Genomic DNA, 18,637 nt, shown 5'->3' on the forward strand with positions numbered 1-18,637 from the left:
GAATTTAGAAGAATTTTAAAAAGAAGCAGTGTATGTGGAATACAAATACTTCACTGGAATACATGAGCTGTTCAATCAGGAATCCATAGCCCAAAGGACTGGTCAGGTTTGTAAGGGTACTATTTGTAAACCATGCATCTCTCACATGTTCTCTCAAATGAGGAGATTACAACTGTAATCAGATATGCACTATGGTAGGTCTCTGATTTCCTGCTTCTGTGTATTTTCTTGTCAGTCTACTACACTGAGAAATTTAAGAGCTTTCAAGAACATGATTACCCATAAATTAATTCCAAGTCTAATTTAACTTTTTTTTTTTTTTTTTAAGGGGTAAGAATGCAACAAATAAAAGCAAAATTATGAGAAGCAAACCATGGTGTCCTTGAGACAAAGATGTCTAGTGACAAACATGTTCTGAGCTTTAGGAACCCACATAACAGGATAGTCAGAGAGCATCTTTCAAAACCTATTGGCAAATGTAGGCAATGATAGTGTGAAATGACTCTTTCCAGGAGATGAAACGTAGTTTTCAAGTGGTTCATTTGAGCAGAAAAGCTGTAATATACCTTATGCTCTGTTAGTAGTTTCTAAAGCAACATATATTTAAATGCATGATCTCAGTGAATGCTGAGCAAAGGGGGCTGGAAGCCACACAAGCTTCTACTGTAATTTTGATTTTGAATCAAAATGTCATTCTGCTCTTTCCAAGCAGCTATGTTTTTCTTTAATGAGTGATAGTACCTAACTGCAAAGACTTGAGCTATGTCCAGGAATCTTCCCTAGTACTCCCCAGCGTGCTATGGCATTTCAGTACTACAATAAACATTTCAGAGAAGAGTTCCACAGAATTTTTGTTTCAATGTACAATTTCTGCCACTGGCAGCCTTTCTGTGTCTTTATAAAGTCACACAGATTTGAGTTTTGTCTTAAATAAAGACAAGAATTTTCTGCTCATTTTCTGAGCTGTTTGTTGTCCATTGACTGAGATCACTTCTTACTGAATCCTTCTATAATCACTATCCTCCCAAATATTGATGTCACAGTTTAACATGTTTATAACATTACTTATGCCTTTTTAAAGGGGTGAATTTGTCAGTGAACTTCTCCATATGAAGTTTCATCTTCAAGCCAGAAAGAATAAAGGTATTGGAGCTGCAGTTTAAACTAGAGTTTAAATTTACAGCCCATGCAGTCACTGTAAGTCAGTCATCACTGCTGAGCAAAGAAGTGATTGATTCCCTCTGGGAACTGGCTATGAGACTCCTGTGCAAAATCCCTGGCACCACTTAAGTGTCTTCTGCACTCTATTTAATGCTATCAAACATTAAAGAAAATATTGAAACAGGGAGAAATTACCAATACCCTGGCTAATGTTGGGAGATAGCTCACTTCCTACTACCAGAGCTCCAGCAGATCTTCTGCCTGGAGACAGGTTTCACTCCACATGCAGCACAGAGCATTAGTTCACATCTTTTATATGAAGATCCCTGTACCCCAGAGTCCCAAAGATGATTGCAGGAGTATAAACCCTACACTAGATGTTATATAAAGACCCCTCAGAAAGACTTCCAGCCTCTTGCACCTGCTTCCTGAATGGGAAGTTGTCCTAGTTGAGGGACACCCCAGGACAGATGTGTAAGTGAGCAGTCCTGAAAGAGGAATGGAAAGCTTCATGCCAGGGAGCAGAGATGGAAGTTCCCCACAGGCTGAGCACTGGCAACTCCCAGGAGCAGCCCTGGGGCTCAGGAGAATGCACAGGGAAAGGCCATGGAGCAGTCACATGGATGGTGGCCAAAGACCAGTGTCACCAAGACCTGGGTGGAAGAGCAGATGCCAACACCTGCCAACACCAGGGTCCCTGGGGTTTCCCAAGGAAGGGGCACAAGGCAATGCACTGACATCTCCCTCCAGTTAATTTCGCTCTGTGCACTCAAATACCAGCTTTAATACATAGCAAAAAACACAATTTGGAGAACTTGTTTAATCTAACTTTCTCAGTTGGTTTTGGGTGTTGTGGGGTTTCACTGTTAGTTTGGTTTTGATTTTTTTTTTTCTTCCAGCAAGATGATTTCACAATAAGAAATTAGAACTCCAGAGTAAGAAATACAAGAAATGTTACTGAAACCAGATGAAGTATTTGAGTTCAGTTCAATTACCCAGATATCTATAACCTCTACTCCTTTTACTGGAGTGTTTAGGAGGTCCACAGAGAGTATACAGATTTCAATGAGTCAGAAGATAATTGGAGTATCCAAGTGCTTCATATGTCTTTAGTTACCAGCATAAGCAACTCATATCTTGTTCTCCTACAAAATATAATATGAAAAAACAGCAAGTTTTAAACTTTGATCTCCAGGTTGTTCAGATAACCCAGAAAATTACTAAGAAGGGTGATAGGTGCCCACTATACTGAAATACTAATTGCATCTATGTTCACTGATGCTTGTTTCTTAAAACATTTCCTGCCGCTGTCAGTTATTAGTGCATGGCCAATTTAAAATAACAGCAGTCTTAAGACAAAAATTTCTGCATGCAAAGATTGTGCTGTTATTATAAAGAAAGAAGGTTCAGCAAATGCCAAATTGGAAGGGGTGGACCATTAAGGAAAACTGAAGATGAAAAAACATCTAATCAATTCTTGTTCAGTAATAATTTTGAGCAAGACAAAATATTCTACTGCAGTGGATGTTAATTTCTGTTAATAGAAACCATAATGGCTAAAGAAAATAAAAAAAATACCCAAACAATAAAACCTCAAGCAAATAATTCAAACATTCAGAACTTCCAGAAAAATAAGTATTTTGCAATAAAACAAGGGAGGATGGAAATAAGCAAGCCAAAATCATGTTTTACTATAATATTTGCTTTGTGATATCACTTTTTCAATGTTACAGTGAATAAATGAGGTTTCCCCCTGGTTCAAATCAAGTATTTTCTGGCATTCCTTCCCTGCCTCCACCACTATACCCAAGAGTGACACCCAGTGATCCACCCTCTTGGAGCTATAAAACCAGAGCATCATACCTATTTACCAGATGTGTCATCTCCAACGCTTCCAAATAGACTCAATTCTCCTATGAGCAAGGCTTTTGGAGTCTGTGCTCAGTGTGATGCTGCAGTGACTACAGGGAGGTCTCTTCAGAACATATGCTGTATTTGTCTCTGGCAACATAGCGCAGAGCAGAAACATTGAAATAAATAATGAAACCTCTGCACTTATGCCACCCAGCTTCAGATTTTCCTCTAATTCTGACTAGCTGGATATTTAAAACTGCATTTTAAGATTTACTTTCCTGTCTATCAGAAGGTTCTGACAGAAAGACAATGCCATTTAGATGGCAGGATGAACATCAGACCTTCTATGCAAGTCAGAATTTCTTTGTTACACCTGGACGTGTTCACTGGTAAAAACCAGAGTTACTGCATGTAATGAAGTTAATTCATGTGTATCGACATTGTAGATTACACAGCACATATTACCAATATTCTTTAACCATCAAGCAATTGAACTAGAGCTGTTGCCATATTTCTGGATAGCCAATAATAGCTCCTGGAAGATTTAACTCTGCAGTTCTATAGTAATCACTGAGTTCATGACCTCTTAGAAGGTGTCTAAAAGGTCAAATTTGTCAATTAACAATCTATGTATGAAAAAACCCCAAACAATAAAACACAGCCACTTTGTTATCTTAATTTCATGTTTAAAGTAATAGATAATGCCATGATTATTTTGTAGAGCTCTTCTCTTTCCTGGCTCTCTTTGCTCACAGAAGTTAGTATAGAAAAGGATATTCCTTCTGCTAATAGTTTCTGTTTGTTTTGTGGATTTTGGAGATATGTCAGGAGTCTTACACAGTTTGCTCAAAATTTCCCTGCAGTTTTGCATGTTACATAGCACATAAGATAGGTCCGTGAGGAGAATCTGCCTAGCAGATTTTGCATGTACTTTTGCTTTCCACCAGAAAGCCCCAATATTTGAAGCAGTTACAACACCTACAGGTCAGCTACTGATCTTGATTTAAGAGCATAGCTAGTCCATCCAAACTCCTAAACTTTTTTTTTTTTCCCTCTCTCTTTTTCTTGATAATTCTTTTAAAGTTGGCTGAAGATGTAATCCTGTTATGTTGAGGCAGTTCCATTCTGACACAAGAACAAGAGGGTTTTTCCCCTGCACTGTAGAAGGTTTACCAAGTATGAATAAATGGGAGATGGCAGGAAATGAAGCTCCTCTCGAGTCAATACACATGTACCAAGGAATGAGTGGCTGTTACTCACACAGGTATGAATAACGCATTGCGATGCCCGTGCCATTCCACATTAGCCCAGGATGTTTCACATGCACTCTTGGCTATGGAAATAGAAACAGATTGTGAGTCAGAGAAAAAGTTGAGTCAGAATGAATATGTGAAGTGAGTAGAAAGGAATGATCAGAGCCATTAACTTTGCCTGTGAAAGGTAGTAAGGCAAGACCAGTCAAAGAACTGCAGCAAATGGAGCACCCAAAGGGCAGCTTGGTAAAATTGCCAAGGTATGTTGACAGCTGAAATGACAGGTATTTCTATTATCCACAGCAGTTACATCTGCATGTTGCAGAAGCTGAGATGGCAGTTTATGTAAACCTTTTTGGTACTTTTTGTTGACATTATTTCCCACTGCCTTTGTTTTCATTACCTAAGACTTGTTCGTACTGTGAATAAATAAGGTAAAATATAAATACTTCCCCAAGGCAAGGCAGGAAGTCTATAGGAGTGCTCTCACAGACTGTATATATGAAGGAGATACAGATACTTGACTTCTTGATATGTGATTTGTTTCACAGAGCTTGAAAGAGCTGGAATATTGCAATTTAAAATGCAACAGGGAAAATGTGCCAAAGAAACTTTCTGTAAGAAAATAGGAACAAAGAAAATCATATTTCCTTATTAAGATATCCATGATTTTCTGGTTTTTATAATTCACAGATAACACGAACCTAGTGTATATAGAGTATTTTAGTGTTGCAGCTCTGATTTAATTAAGATTGTGTTCAGGGACAGAGAAATGTTTATAAGATGTCAGTTATATCATAATTCACTCAATGTCTTGGGTTTCAGTCAATAATTCTGTTAACAAGGCAGTTGTCTTCTCAAGATGAACTTGAAAATAATTTCTTGAAATCAAATTGACCAAAATAATTAACAGTTCCTGAAGTAAGATAAGCTGTATTGGGAACACATACTTCTGAGCTTAAATAAGCCAGTATGACAAGGAAAAGAAATTACCCTATCATGATCATATAGAATTCACTCTAGATTTTTTGTGTTAAAAAAATGTAAGTTTGGAAGACATTATAAAACTCAGATCAGTTCAGATGAATTGGTTAAAGAGGTTCTCTTGCTGAAAAGACACAATCTGTAATTTGGCAAACTATTAGGCCAATTTACATCACTGAGAAAACAAGCAAGCTTTCAGGCACACAAATGCTTGTACAGGTCTGAAACAATAGAAGCATTTGGCAAAGGTAAACAAATATAGAACGAGTTTCTGAGTTTAAATTGACTGCTGAGTAGTAAAATATGACAGAAAAAAGTTGCAGGCAGCAAAGGTAGGAAGTGATCATGAAGACAGACGGTGATTATCTCCTGTGGGTCAGAAAGCAAAATATAATCACAACCGGCTGAATACGTTTGGCTCATCCTGACAATTAATACTTTACAAGGGAAGGCATTAGCATTGATTTTTTTAAAATATATCCATCATAAGGAAGAAAATGCCATTAAGTTTTAACACAAAGCCTGGGTTCAGACTGGTTAACTGATCCAGGAAAGATGATGACTGAATTTTTTATTAATTTTTGAACCTGACCACTCAAAGTAAAATATTTTCAGCTTACTAGTGAAATCAGCCCCATCTCACACATATGTGTTATTCCATAGTTATGAAAATATAGAATAAGGTCTTGCAGATGTGTGCATCTCTAAACATAAGAACAGTCCTATTGATATCACTGGATGAATTATATGTTTAGCATGTGTTGTAGTATTGCAAATTTTGAAGACTATGTAAAAAACAAGAGCATTTTTTTTACTCCAACAAACACAGAAATGTTTGAGAGTCAATTTTAAATCAAAGCAGCACATTAGAAGCCATGATTATCATCAAAATTGTAATCAAAAATTTTTTGTTGATATCACAGGCCCTCCCTACCTGAATTGACAATAATAGAAAAGCTTGTTGACAGCACCAAAAGAAACCCCATGGACCACATCAACAAGAATCATCTATCTGATCCTAAAACAGCAGCTCTTTGGAGTGATTTATGGAAGGTGAGAAAGGTGGTGTGTGGACAAATCTGAGCATCCTCCAGTCAAGATCAAGAAATTTCAGACTGGGAATCCTTCTGTGCTCTGTACCACAGGAAATCCAGCAGCCACTCCAGGCCAGGGAGTCTGGCAGAGGTCTGCTGCACCAGGGCTTTGGGTCCGGCTGCTCTGCACTGCTGAGTGTGTGCTGATCCACACAGTAATCAGACCCAACTGACTCCAATGAGAAGCTCTGCAACAGCTCCCCAATCAAAAACAACAACAATAATTAAACCATATTAAATTTCTTAAAAATGCCAGCCCATTCTACAGTTTATGGTGTTTGCTATAGCACATGAAGCTCCATATGTTGCTTTTTGTACCATCAACTTTGAATTTGTCGTTTCTTCGTGCACCAAGTCTCTTCTGTGTTTGGATTTGGTAGTAGCAACCTCATCTGAGATTTCTCTCTCTGCTGCCCCACTTATGAACAGTGCTGTGCAATGTGAACCTTTGCCTAACACAGTCCAGGGCTCTAATTATCTTCTCTGAGATTCTTGTAGAGTACAATGACTATCACCAATAATCTTATTTGAACCGGGTGCCTTGTCTTTAATGGTAACTTAGAACATTTAAACACCAAAAACATCAGTACCACCTGTTGTCAGAAACAATGCTACTGATGCCCCTCTTGGCCCATTTCTCCATTCAGATTGCTTTTTCTTTTCTGATTTCTGATCCCAGGTATTCTTCAGAGTCTGAGCATCCAGAGTTTTGCTTCACCCATTTTTTTCTTTTTCTAATGGCACAGCTGCCTGTGGTATTAGGCCTCAGCTAATACCATATGACTTTTCTGAGAGTATCTTCAAGATAACTCATCCAAAACCTAAAAAAGATGCCTTCAGCTTTATCACGAGTCTGGGGTTTTTTTTCCTCTCTTGGTCTTAGGAAATCTAGTCATGAATTTGTATTTTCAGACTTATGTGAGTTTTTCTCATATTCTAAAATCCAAGAGAGAAGAAGCCATTAAACAGGAAATTAAGCTTTTCTTTTTCATCAAAAAAGAAAAATATCTGAGTGTCTTTTGCGTATTATTGTCAAGCAAAATGCAAAGTCTAAAATGAAACTGATCTAAATAGTCTCACAAAATTGCTTAGAAGTGGGATGTTCCTTTGTCATCATCATCTCTAGAGTCTTTTTGAGACTATCAGCTAATTCTGCATATGGTACATTGTAAATGAAGTATCACACAAATGCTTTTCTTCCTGTAGCAGAACTGAGTGATTAATGCCACTCTGTTGTGCTCTCACCCTTCACTTTAATGAGTCATGTAGTCTGGATAATGGGTGGACTCAAATCCTTTTTAGTTAGGGTAATTTGAATACTTGCTAATTTTTCAGGGCCACTACAATCAGGATGTTACATATTAAAGGAGGCGTGCAAGATTACAGCTTTTGGCACTCTCCCACCTTAAAAATAAATTCAGCAACTAAGATAAGATGAAGTCATCTCCTGTTTTTCTGAGAAACTGGAGAAAATTTTGTTGTTATTTTTTTTTAAGAAAAAAAAAAACAAAAACCAAACTGGTCTCAAAATTACTCCATTAGGAGCTTTGGGACAGAGTAACCAACAGAAGAATTCTGCAAACTCCTTCTCAGCCCAGGAGCCAAATGCTGTGGATCTGGGGCAAGAAGGAGCATGCACTAGCAAGCAGGCAACAATTACTGTGCCCTGAGTGCCAAAGCAGCTACCCCAGTCCTTCCACACCCACAATGGAAGCTTTTACAGACAACAAGTCTCCCTTTCCCTGCACCTGCCTTAGCCCTGCATTTGTAAGGGCAACCTCCTCTCAGACTTGACTCACACAGGTACTTGACTGTACTCAGGACTAAGAGTGAGAGAGCTGATAAAGACATTTGACATTTCACAGTTCTAGAATAAAAAAGAATGAGAAACAGCCAGAAAAGCTAATCAGCTACACTGGACTTTTTGCACTTCTGCAAATCCCATCAACTGCTAAACTGAGGTGGTAGCCTGGGCAAAGCAGGAAGCAGCTTCATTGAAATTCGGACCCTGGAAGCATGAACATCATGCATTGTTTTCTTTTGTAATCTGTGTACTTTATTAATACCTGACACCTTCCAAGCACACACTCTCCAAATACAGATCTAACCACTAGCAACAAACAGAATATACCTTTTCCTGTACAAGCCCTCTGTCTGCTTCATGTCAGTAGTGAAAGTGGGACCAAACAAAGCCTTACTGTGACTTTGCTTGCCATGATTGCCAAGGTCGGTACTTATCAAATGCAGATGTCTCTATCCACAAAACCTGAAATGTTGTGTGGATAGAGATAAAAAACACAATTTAATTTACTCTGATTAATGTGAATCACACATCCACTGCTTCTCAAAGGTCTTCGTAAGTTGCACTAGTCTGAAAGGCAGATATCTAGTCTTTGAATCTCACTCAAACTGTTTTCTGCCTACCTCTGGATTTCCACACAGATCCTTGTCCAAAAATGAAGCTGTTTAGTCAGCCAGATCAGTGACAGTCAGTCATAGCATAGCCATCAACAGGCAAACTTAACAAGTTACCCAAATAAACTTCAAGCAGAGCTCTGGTAGAAATTTGACGCCCTTTTTTTGGTACAAATATTTGAGAGGATCAAATGTAAGAGGTCTTATTTGCAAGGAACTTTTTATAGAGTGAAACACTATTTTATTTCTTACAGAACTTTTCCATTGAGAAAGAGACAAGTTTTCTTTTTCATGTCTACTGAAATGTTAGTTTATACCACTGTGGAATGTGTTTCTGAGACCCACTGCTATTAATTGTTCATTGAAAGAAATGTAGAACTATTGTTTGTAAAGACACTGCACAGACTAGCAAAATTACCATTCTCTTGTTTTCTGTTTCATATTCCAGTTTAGAAAGAGGATTGGGCCATGGACTGACTATGTGTTTTGAATAATTCTCAGAAGAGGCATTTTCCAGTACACAGATGAGGAGATTTTAGCAAACATTCAATCTAGCTGCAAAGCTGGTAAGCACAGATACACGCTGAACAAATGAAACATCAGCTTGCTGCTTCAGTTTAGTACACGGATTTTGAGAGCCAAGCAATCAAAAACCTGAAAATATGCCTAGAAAATCTTTAAAAGAGTCCATAGAAGTCCACAGGATGCATGGGCTCCTTATTAGAAAGTCCCTACCCTGGCTTCCTTTCATCCTGAATTCTGATTTTCTTCTAAAATGTGAAACTGCTAAATCTTACCAGGAGACGGACATGGGTGGTTTTAATGAATGCTATCATATATATACACAAAAAAATGAAAGGGTATTTCTACATGCTGTAATAAGGCATAAGAGATAGATTTAGCTCAAATTAACATAAACAGAGATAGCTCTGGTGTGTAGACTGCCCCTGTGTTGTGCTTGAGCTAATCAACCTTGTGGAAAGTAGATGTCTTTTCACATGGAGACTATGTTTTGGCACAAGCGGGTATTTCTGTGTAACACTGTGCTGCATTTCTTGGATGTAGCTGTCCACTTCAGTGTGATCCAGGTTTCTCACCCTGACTCTCAACCATGCAGTGAGGACATGTCATGACCCACCTGTTCGTCCCCTTCCAGAAGCAGAGACATGCACTGAGCAGAGAACACTCAAGCCACCATGGTATCACTAGGATCTAGGTCCTCTGCCATTTTTTTGCTTTAACTCTTGCTTCTGCCACCAGGAATCTTCAGGTTATTAAGTAACATGCTGGATCTGGGGCCAGAACCTGCAGAAAGAACTGGCCCATCAGAAAAATAAAGATTGCAAGGATAAGGCACCTCACCTTTTCCCATACACACACATAAATTAGTCACAGTGCCTCTGAAGCTGATGTACACAGCTTTGCATTTTCTAATAACTTCTTAAGGTTTTTATAATTGGAAACAGAAATCCCAGTTCTTAAAATAATTCTCTTGCAAAGCTTCTAAAGAAGTGCTTCATAATACTACCAAAATCCCCTTCTTTGCTTTTGGATCGTGATTTTGCCTACCTGTCCAAGTGTAGACATTTCTGCCTCCTTGAGATGGTGAGGAAATGGCTACATCTGACACACTTAGAACAAACTCAACCTTTCCATTTACTGTCTTCAGAATTAATGGGAAAGCAGCAATATAAATTTTAACAGATCACATTCAGCAGACTCATAGCAGTCCAGATTGTGCTTATACAATTCCCTCTGTCTTCAACCATTTCAGAGGAGTGTTTGGTCCTCACCTTCTCTAATTCTTGAGATTTACCTGCATGGGAAGAGGGGACCAAATAAAGCACAGGACATATATTTCTTTCCTTTAGTCTGCACAGAAGTCCACAGGAGGGTCATGAAGATGATCAGAGGGCTGGAGCACCTCTCCCATGAGGACAGGCTGAGAGAGCTGGGCCTGTTCAGCCTGGAAAAGGGAAGGCTCCAGGATGACCTCATTGGGGCCTTTCAGTGTATAAAAGTGGACCTTAAGAGAGCAGGAAAGGGACATTTTACAAAGGCCTGTAGTGACAGGAGAAGGAGAAATCATTTTAAACTTAAAGAAAGCAGGTTTAGATAAGATATTAGAAAGAGAGTCTTTACTATGAGAATGGTGAGACACTTGCACAGCTGCCCAGAGAAGAGATGTCCCATTGCTGGAAGTGTTCAAGGCCAGGGTAAATGGGGCTCAGAGCAATCTGGTCCAATGGAAGATGAAGAGCTGGATTTGAAGATCTGTCAAGCCATTTCCAACCCAAATGGGTTGGATGACCCAAATGTGGTGTTATGACTATGATTTCACAAGTGACATCACAGTCTCCTAAGACATGTTCTTCACTTGAACATAGGAATAAACAAAAAGTAAGCAAACAAAGAAATTACTCTTTTGCCATCTACCATGACAGAAACAATCCTGAGCTGATAAAAAGGGAATTCCTGTCATGGAAGAGATAATATTTTTTCTTTTAAACTAAATTCAACTCTAAAGCCAGTTTTCACACATGCTTTCCACCTTCAAAAAATTACTTTGTGTAACTCCAAATTTTCTGCTCAATAAATAATAATTTTCAACCTTTTTTTTGTAGAAAAATAAATGTAATTACATTTATTTAGAATTTATTAGTAGAATATAGTAGAATTTATTAGAATTTTAGTAATTATATTTATTAGAAGTGAACATTTTTTCACTCTGAAATCTTTTTTTTTAAGAACTCCAAACAGCAATCCACCAAAATCTGTATCCATTTAAGAAATACATTTTACTAGTGCACTCTTCCTTCTAAAGACAGCTGTTCAACAAATGTTTTTTAACAGTTGTCATGAAATCTAGATGGGGAGTTCTGAGGAAATAAGTATTGTCTTTACAACCAGGACAGTTTAATTGTTAGAAAGCTTTAACCGTAACATGTGTGTCCTCTCCACCACGAGACAGAAATTGAAGTATCCTACCCTTGCTGTTTCATATGCTCACTAAAGCAACACAAAAGGGGTAAAAATTTATTAGGGGTGGCAGATCTTCTGCAATCTGATAAAGCTTATGCACAGAGCTCCCCTTTCATTCTATCCCAAATATACTGAGAAACTATACCCTAATCCTTTAAAATATATAAATATATAGCTATTAAGAATATTAGAAGCTACTTGCAAGAGAAAATCTGCCTCTTTACCACTCATCTTCCACTTTTATGTTAATATAGGAGAATAAGGGTAGTTTTTAAGTAAAGTTCACTGAGATGTTACAGGGATAAATATTAAGAGATTTTTAAATAATATTTATTTGGCAGCTTCTGTTCCTGATCTCTTAGTCCTGTACTGTACTCTGAGATCAAAATGAAATGTAAGTAGAACGATTTGCCACAGTCTTTTCCACATCAATAAAAGATGTCTTTCTCTCTCTTTTATTTCCCAGCCATTACCATTTCAGCAGAGTGCCTTTATGAGGTAATCAAAAGAAAATATCCCGGAAATTTCTCATATAACTTCACTTTCTTTCCCCCCCATCTCAAATATGGACCAGATGCACACTCTGAGACTGAGTCATAGTGAGGGGCTTTTTGGTTATCTCATTACAGTTCTTACTCAATGTGAGAAAGCCTAACTGATCATAAATGGTAGTAGAGGTTAACAAATTACAAGAGCATTCCATGCCTACAGAAGAGTTAATGCTGCAAGGAAAGCACAGGGAATCAACACTAGTTTGTAATCAGTTACATTTCAAAGAAATATTTTTTCCAAGTGTCTTTGTGCATGTGGGTTTACTATAGTCTTTGAAGTTTAAATCATTTTAAAGATCTGGCTAGGGGAAAATTAGATAAGAAGGTGGCTTTGTAACTAAATTAATATTTTGGAAAGCTCATACGGCTACAAGATCCAAATACTTATCCTGATAAAATGCTGCCAACACTTTAAAGAGGTGTACTGACTTATTTTTTGCCTACAAATTTTTTTGCTGACAGATTTGGTAGGTGCATGATTCAGCACTTAGCACTTGTAACATGATTCATACAGGTTTCCAAGCAGTTGTCCCAGATGAAGGCTGCAGCAAAGATTCAACTCTGTGAATCCACTTCCACAGCACTTGGCCACACTCACAAGTACAGCTTGGAGAGACTTGCTGAGCCAAAACTTGGTGCTGTTTCCCAGCTCAGCCTACTGCAGCAGTGGCCAAAAACATCTGCTTGAGGTGGTGCCAGACCCACTGAGTCCCACACATGATCACAAGAATCATTCCTATCCTCCCCCTCACACCCACCAGCAGGGCCTCCAAGCAGCTGTGCCTGGTGCCTGGCATCCCTGGGCAGGGGGAGCTGCACCGCAGCCGGGGCTGGCTCAGGGGACAGGCACTGCTCAGGGACAGATGCTCTGGCAGCAGGGGAGTCACAGCCTCTCCCACAGCCCAGACATCCCCATGCCATCCTCAGCACATTGTCTGGCACGCTCATCACACACCTTCATCACCTGATCAAATGCCTGCCCCCATCACCCAGCGCCACGCAGGATTCCTGCACAGGGCTTTGCTAACTCGACAGGTCTGTCATGATGGACTGTCAGATCCTGTCTCTGAATCTCCTTTTAGATTATGTGGGTTTTGGTTGTCAATCACTCTTACTGACAAAGAAATCAAATCTCTCCACGGAACCAAGTGGTTTTGTAAAATATGTTCTGAATCATATCAACCAGATGCCTTTATAAAGCTGCACTTGTGACCAAGACTTGACAAAAGAAAGGGAATTGCAAATTAATGTATATTTTAATCTTTAACCCCCCTGAAAAGTCAGCTAGCTGTACAGAGCAACAGTAGGCAGGTGAAAAAAGGGTGTTATTTGAGCATGTGCGTGTAAACCTTCATTTCAGTGAAAAACTTGAACAAAAGTAGTCTCATTTTTTAAGAAAAACAAAACAAAAAAACTCCAACATATTCGTGTTTGCAAGAGTCAAAACTTTGTTCAAACTGCTTTCACACAGCCTTTGGGAGCTGAGCCTCATATAAGCAGCAAATGTTTGAGGTGATTCACTGTGATTGACTCACAGAACTATCTAGGAGAAGTTAGATACCTGTGGCATCTTGGAAACCTTATTGTGTGATAGATTGCATCTTCAGATGCCTTAGATGTCTACCCTGATTTATTTGTCATATGCACAGACCTAAAGTGAGGCATTATACCATTTTCTGTATCTGGAAGTGGAGGTGCACAGAAGTTGAACCATTTACCCAAGGAAGCATAAAGAAAGAGTCCCACTGGGTTAGAGCAAAGAACCACTTACTCCAGGAGACTGTCCTGAATGGTGTCAGCAATGGAGGCTCAGGACAGTGCTGTAAGTAGTGGGCCTTGAGCTGTGTTTCCCTTCTTTTTCTTTCACAGCTCCCACTGACTGTTAGTGTAGGGACTTTTTGAGGCAGGGTTGCCTCCAGCAGACTGTGTTCAACAGAAAGCTACTGGCCAGCCATGGATCAAATCCAAATTTAGCCTTCTGTCTCATGGGTTGTGTCCTTGAAAAGGTTGTCAGAAGCCTGCAATCAAGTTCACCTTAAGACTGAAATCTCCTGAAAAAGAAAGCATAAAATTGCTGTCTCCTGAGAATCTGGACACACAACTCAGCCTGGATTCAGGCACACAAGGTTTTCATGTGGGATCTCTCACAGAATTTAAATTTTCCATCTGGAACCTGGCTCCACCAAGGTGAACAGAAGTGCTACAAAACCCCAAAGAGCCAGCTGTGCATTTCAGTTTGATATCTGTGAGACTGAGCAGCGTGAGTCACTTATCGCAATTGTTACATTCAACACGTCCCACAAGAGGAACCGCTGAGAGCTTTCAAGAGCACTTCAAGGTTTGTTTTGCTGCAGTGCCTGTTGCAAAGGACTGCATTTTCCATTGTAATGTACTGCTTTAGAACAAACCCCAAATTCGAGGAAAAAATGTCTTACGCTATTGTGGTATTATAATTTTAATAAATATTTTCCTTTTTTCCCTAGTACTCCATGCAAGCAAAGCAAGGAAGGAGTTGCTGCAAGCAACATCAACTAACAACAGCAACTGAGAGAAGCAGGGGATTCACCTGCCAGGCATCACTCACTCATCAGCTTGGCTTTCATTTACCTTAAACACCCACAAATGATTAGCAGCACTTTATATGCCCACTATAAAGAAAATGCACACTTCTGAGAATTACCTGTATTGTATTTTCTTGGGAAAAAATCTGTATTGTATTTGTGGCAGAGGGAGGGGTAGGTTTTGCAACTCCTTCCAAGTTTTCAATGCTTTCACTTAAAGAAAAGCACAAGGTGAAAAACAGGACAAGTGGGAATGACACTGCAGCAGCACAGATCCTTGGAACCTGGATAAGGTGACATAAGTAAGTCAATCCTGCCAAGTTCTAAGAGTCTCCATTCTTGCTGGAGTTAATGGACACCCAAATTCCTGATGGAGAAGAAATATTTCTAAACTGAAAACTCTTTTACTCAGCTCTTCCTTTCTGCTGAAGCAAAAAATCACTTGAGTTCAAAATCAGTGAAAAGCTGATCCAACAGCTTATGCAAGTGAGTTTCTTGCCAAAGGAAGGAGTGCTGGAACAAATGAATAACTTAAAGAAAAATGGGGATATGGTGGCAACATCTAAAATATTTTAATTATGTGTTTGAGCCCATTAAAACTAGCATATTTCTTACTGGAGTATGAGTTTGTAACAAGTATTTATATTTCAAAACAAAAAGCAAAAGCTAAATGTCATTTTGGCAATTATTAAGCAGTTAAATTTATTTTAAAAGATGAAATTAAATTTAAAGGTTATATTTGTACAGTACAATGCAGTATCATGTAAAAATGCCCTTACACTGAATGACGGGGAAGGGTATTGCCAAGAGAGCAAGCATTATTTAATGCAAATAAAACTTGCTGCTGCTTAGGAAGGATAGTGGACCAAGGCAGTCATGCTGTGAGGGCCAGGTCCCTTCTAGAATCATAATTAGTTTGCAGACAACTGGTGCCAAAATTTCTGGATGGCAATGCCCTTTGTAATCCTGAAGGAGGCTACATTCACTTAGACACTACACCTAAATCTCATTCTGTTTTGCAGAGGTTTTCAAGCAGTCTTTGCAGACATTGTGCTTGGTTTTCCCTCTGCCATTATATTCCTCTATATACAGGATTCAATACTGAAGGGGGAACAAGTTCATAAAATGCAACTGATGCTTGCTTAAGCTAAAAGAATTTGAGGTACTTCAGAAACAAGCAGATAGAAAAAGGGTCATATTTATTTCTTGTGATAATCTGCACTGCTCAAAAAAATCCATGTCTGCAGTCCCTATGGTAGTACTGGCCAATAAACTCCATTTAAAGCCAAAACTCTGTTTTGTCTGTGCAGACCTTCACTTAACAGATGTCCTTTCACCTCCGTCTTCAGTATTATTTTTTAGGGGCTGCTAGCACAAACCTGAAAATAGAAAATAAGTGAACTCTTACATAAAGCCATTAACATCTCAGGCAACAAGATTTATTTTGAATGAATTTTACCATTTGAATAATAACTTTGCAGCCCTCCTTGGTAATGAAGCAACCTGGCCAGGGTTTCCATCCCCTGGGGGTCTGAGAAGGATGTCACATGTGAGTCACACTGTGCTGGGTTCTGCTAGAAATGTTTGGGAGTGAAAGAAGAGTTTTACAGAGAAAAGTGTTGAAATGAAGATGCTTTATACAAGGGAAGATACAAGAGGTGGGAACATGTGGATGAGCTAAGGGAGAAAAATTAAAAGGTTAAATTGACATGCAAGTGCATACTTTTTAATTCAATTTTAGTAATATTTCTGTGAAAGACAGCCATCATTTTATAATATACTCCATAGACTGTCCTTGCAAAGAAATTTGCCCTTTCTGGCTCTTTCTCCAGTTAGGTGTTGCCTCAGTTATCTTCTTCCTGAGAGCCTGATTTGAGCTAACAAGCAAAAATACTGTTTTCTATAATCTCACCTGTCTCTATTGTGCCTCCACTTGCCTCATCCCCACAAAGTGAAGTCCCAACATACCCTGGTTAGAGGCTGGAGAAGAAGCAAAGATCATGGTATAGCTCGAGGCTGATTCTCGCAATGAAACCAACATATTTCCCCTCCTTCCACCCCTAAGGTCTTCTGAAAGTCACCATGCAAATACAGAAAACCACACCAACAACCTCCCTGTGCATGCTAGCCTCCAACTTCAAGATATTTGGAAAACAGAGAAAAGCAATTTAGATAGATATATTTCCCACAATAACGAAAAATATCATTTAACTAGAAGTACAGGACTTACCTCCTTTACTCTGCCCACATTGTTCTCTCAAAACATTATCTTGTATTACCTTTTGGAAGTGCTGTAGAAATACTGCTCAGGTACACCCTCAGCATCTTCCTTTTCTCACTTTTCACAGTTAATCTCATTTATAACTGGAAAAACTGGTTTCCTCTTTGGAGATGGCAGCTAATGTAATTATTGCAAAAAATAAAAAAAACACTGGAAAGAATGGAACTAAGTCCCAACAACACTGAAAGTCACAGACATCACAAAAAGAAAGGCATGTTTTAGAAGTAGAGTAGAAAAAACAACAGGGTTTTCATTAATTGTGGAAAACAGATACATACATACCACATGAGGACAGCATATGATACCGATCAATCACTATCCACCAACTCTCATTTTCTTATGTGAACTTTCCTTCTGTTTGTAGCATTGTGCAGGCTTTACAGATTACTTGAACATTTTCTTCTTGCATCTTCCTATTTCCACAAGATCATTTCAGCAGAGGCATTTCCACTCTTAGCAAAAGCAGACTGTTCCTGTTTGTATCAGGCAAAGCAGATGGAGAAAACAAATCATTAATTTATGACTTAGAAGATACATTTGTATGACAGGACTTTGAAACACCCTACACTTCATTTAGTTTTTCATTGTATTTATGAACAGATAAAAAATAAAATTAGAAACAGGAGATTCCTCACAGTGGCAGTATTATGTCCTCAATCCTCATACTGCAATTACAGATCCTCTTTTTCCAGGAGCAATTCTAGGTAAGGCTGTTCCCGCTTCCTGCTATTCCCAGCACCCTGTCATTGGTGTGTAAGGAATCAGGGTTGTCTGGTAAGGAAGGAGGCATAGAGATGGAATTTTGGGGACAACACCACCTATACTCAGCTAAGCAGCAGCAGAGCTGCATATCTGGCCACGGCTTTGGCCAGCAGAAATCAGCCTAGTCCAGAGATACCATCTCCTCTTTGGTTCAGGATGGTGCCCCAAAGCATTTGGATACACCTGCCATGTCCTGCATGTGAGTGTTTCACTCTCGTGCTGGCAGGGGCCTGCAAATGACCATTTGGAATGAGTGCCAAGTTCCCTGGGCTAGTGGACAGATCCAGTTGCCTGTGGCAGCTCCACAAGGGTAGGGCTGCTCTCCTGTGAACAGCCTGGGAACCCTCCGTCTTACACATGCAAGGTTTCCCAGTGACCAAATGAGGACAGGGGTGGTCAGAAATATTGCTCATCATGCTTAAACAAGGGAGAGACTCCATATCTACAGCTGAATTATTCCCAGAGCAAAAGAAAGTATGTGCTTTCTCACTGCTCCCTTAACTCCTCTAATAGCTTCACAAAGCAAATGATCTCTGAGTCTCTGGGTGATTTGGATAGCCCTTTGGGCTTTTTTATGGACCTCTGTGCATCACAGTTATCAGTCAACACTGACAGACACACAATGTTATGAAAGCATGTATTCTTTGGAAGTCGGATCTGATTATTGGTTTTGTTTATAAAACTGCTCTAATTGTGACAAATGTGACAGGCTCTAAGAGGGCAAATTAGTTTTTTTTAA

At 39.1% G+C, this 18,637-nt stretch overlaps 1 long non-coding RNA gene across 8 annotated transcripts in view; it reads right to left on the bottom strand.

Annotated features, from left to right (window-relative positions):
- Positions 1–18,637, bottom strand: part of LOC107212054 — a 75,482-nt gene that overhangs the window by 12,718 nt on the left and 44,127 nt on the right. For 2 of the 8 annotated variants that reach the window (XR_001524383.3, XR_001524377.3), the window contains 5 exons: positions 16,168–17,609; positions 14,975–15,139; positions 14,066–14,345; positions 10,331–10,577; positions 9,900–10,066 (listed from right to left, as the gene is read on the bottom strand). This is a non-coding gene — a long non-coding RNA (uncharacterized LOC107212054). Of the gene's footprint in view, positions 1–4,275; positions 4,349–9,899; positions 10,067–10,330; positions 10,578–14,065; positions 14,346–14,974; positions 15,140–16,167; positions 17,610–18,637 lie in introns of all 8 variants that reach the window. The other 6 variants (XR_004496166.1, XR_004496165.1, XR_001524386.3 and 3 more) reach the window with 6 other exon arrangements.

This window comes from Parus major, chromosome 1, assembly GCF_001522545.3.
Source record: "Parus major isolate Abel chromosome 1, Parus_major1.1, whole genome shotgun sequence".
Classification (NCBI taxonomy): Eukaryota; Metazoa; Chordata; class Aves; order Passeriformes; family Paridae; genus Parus; species Parus major.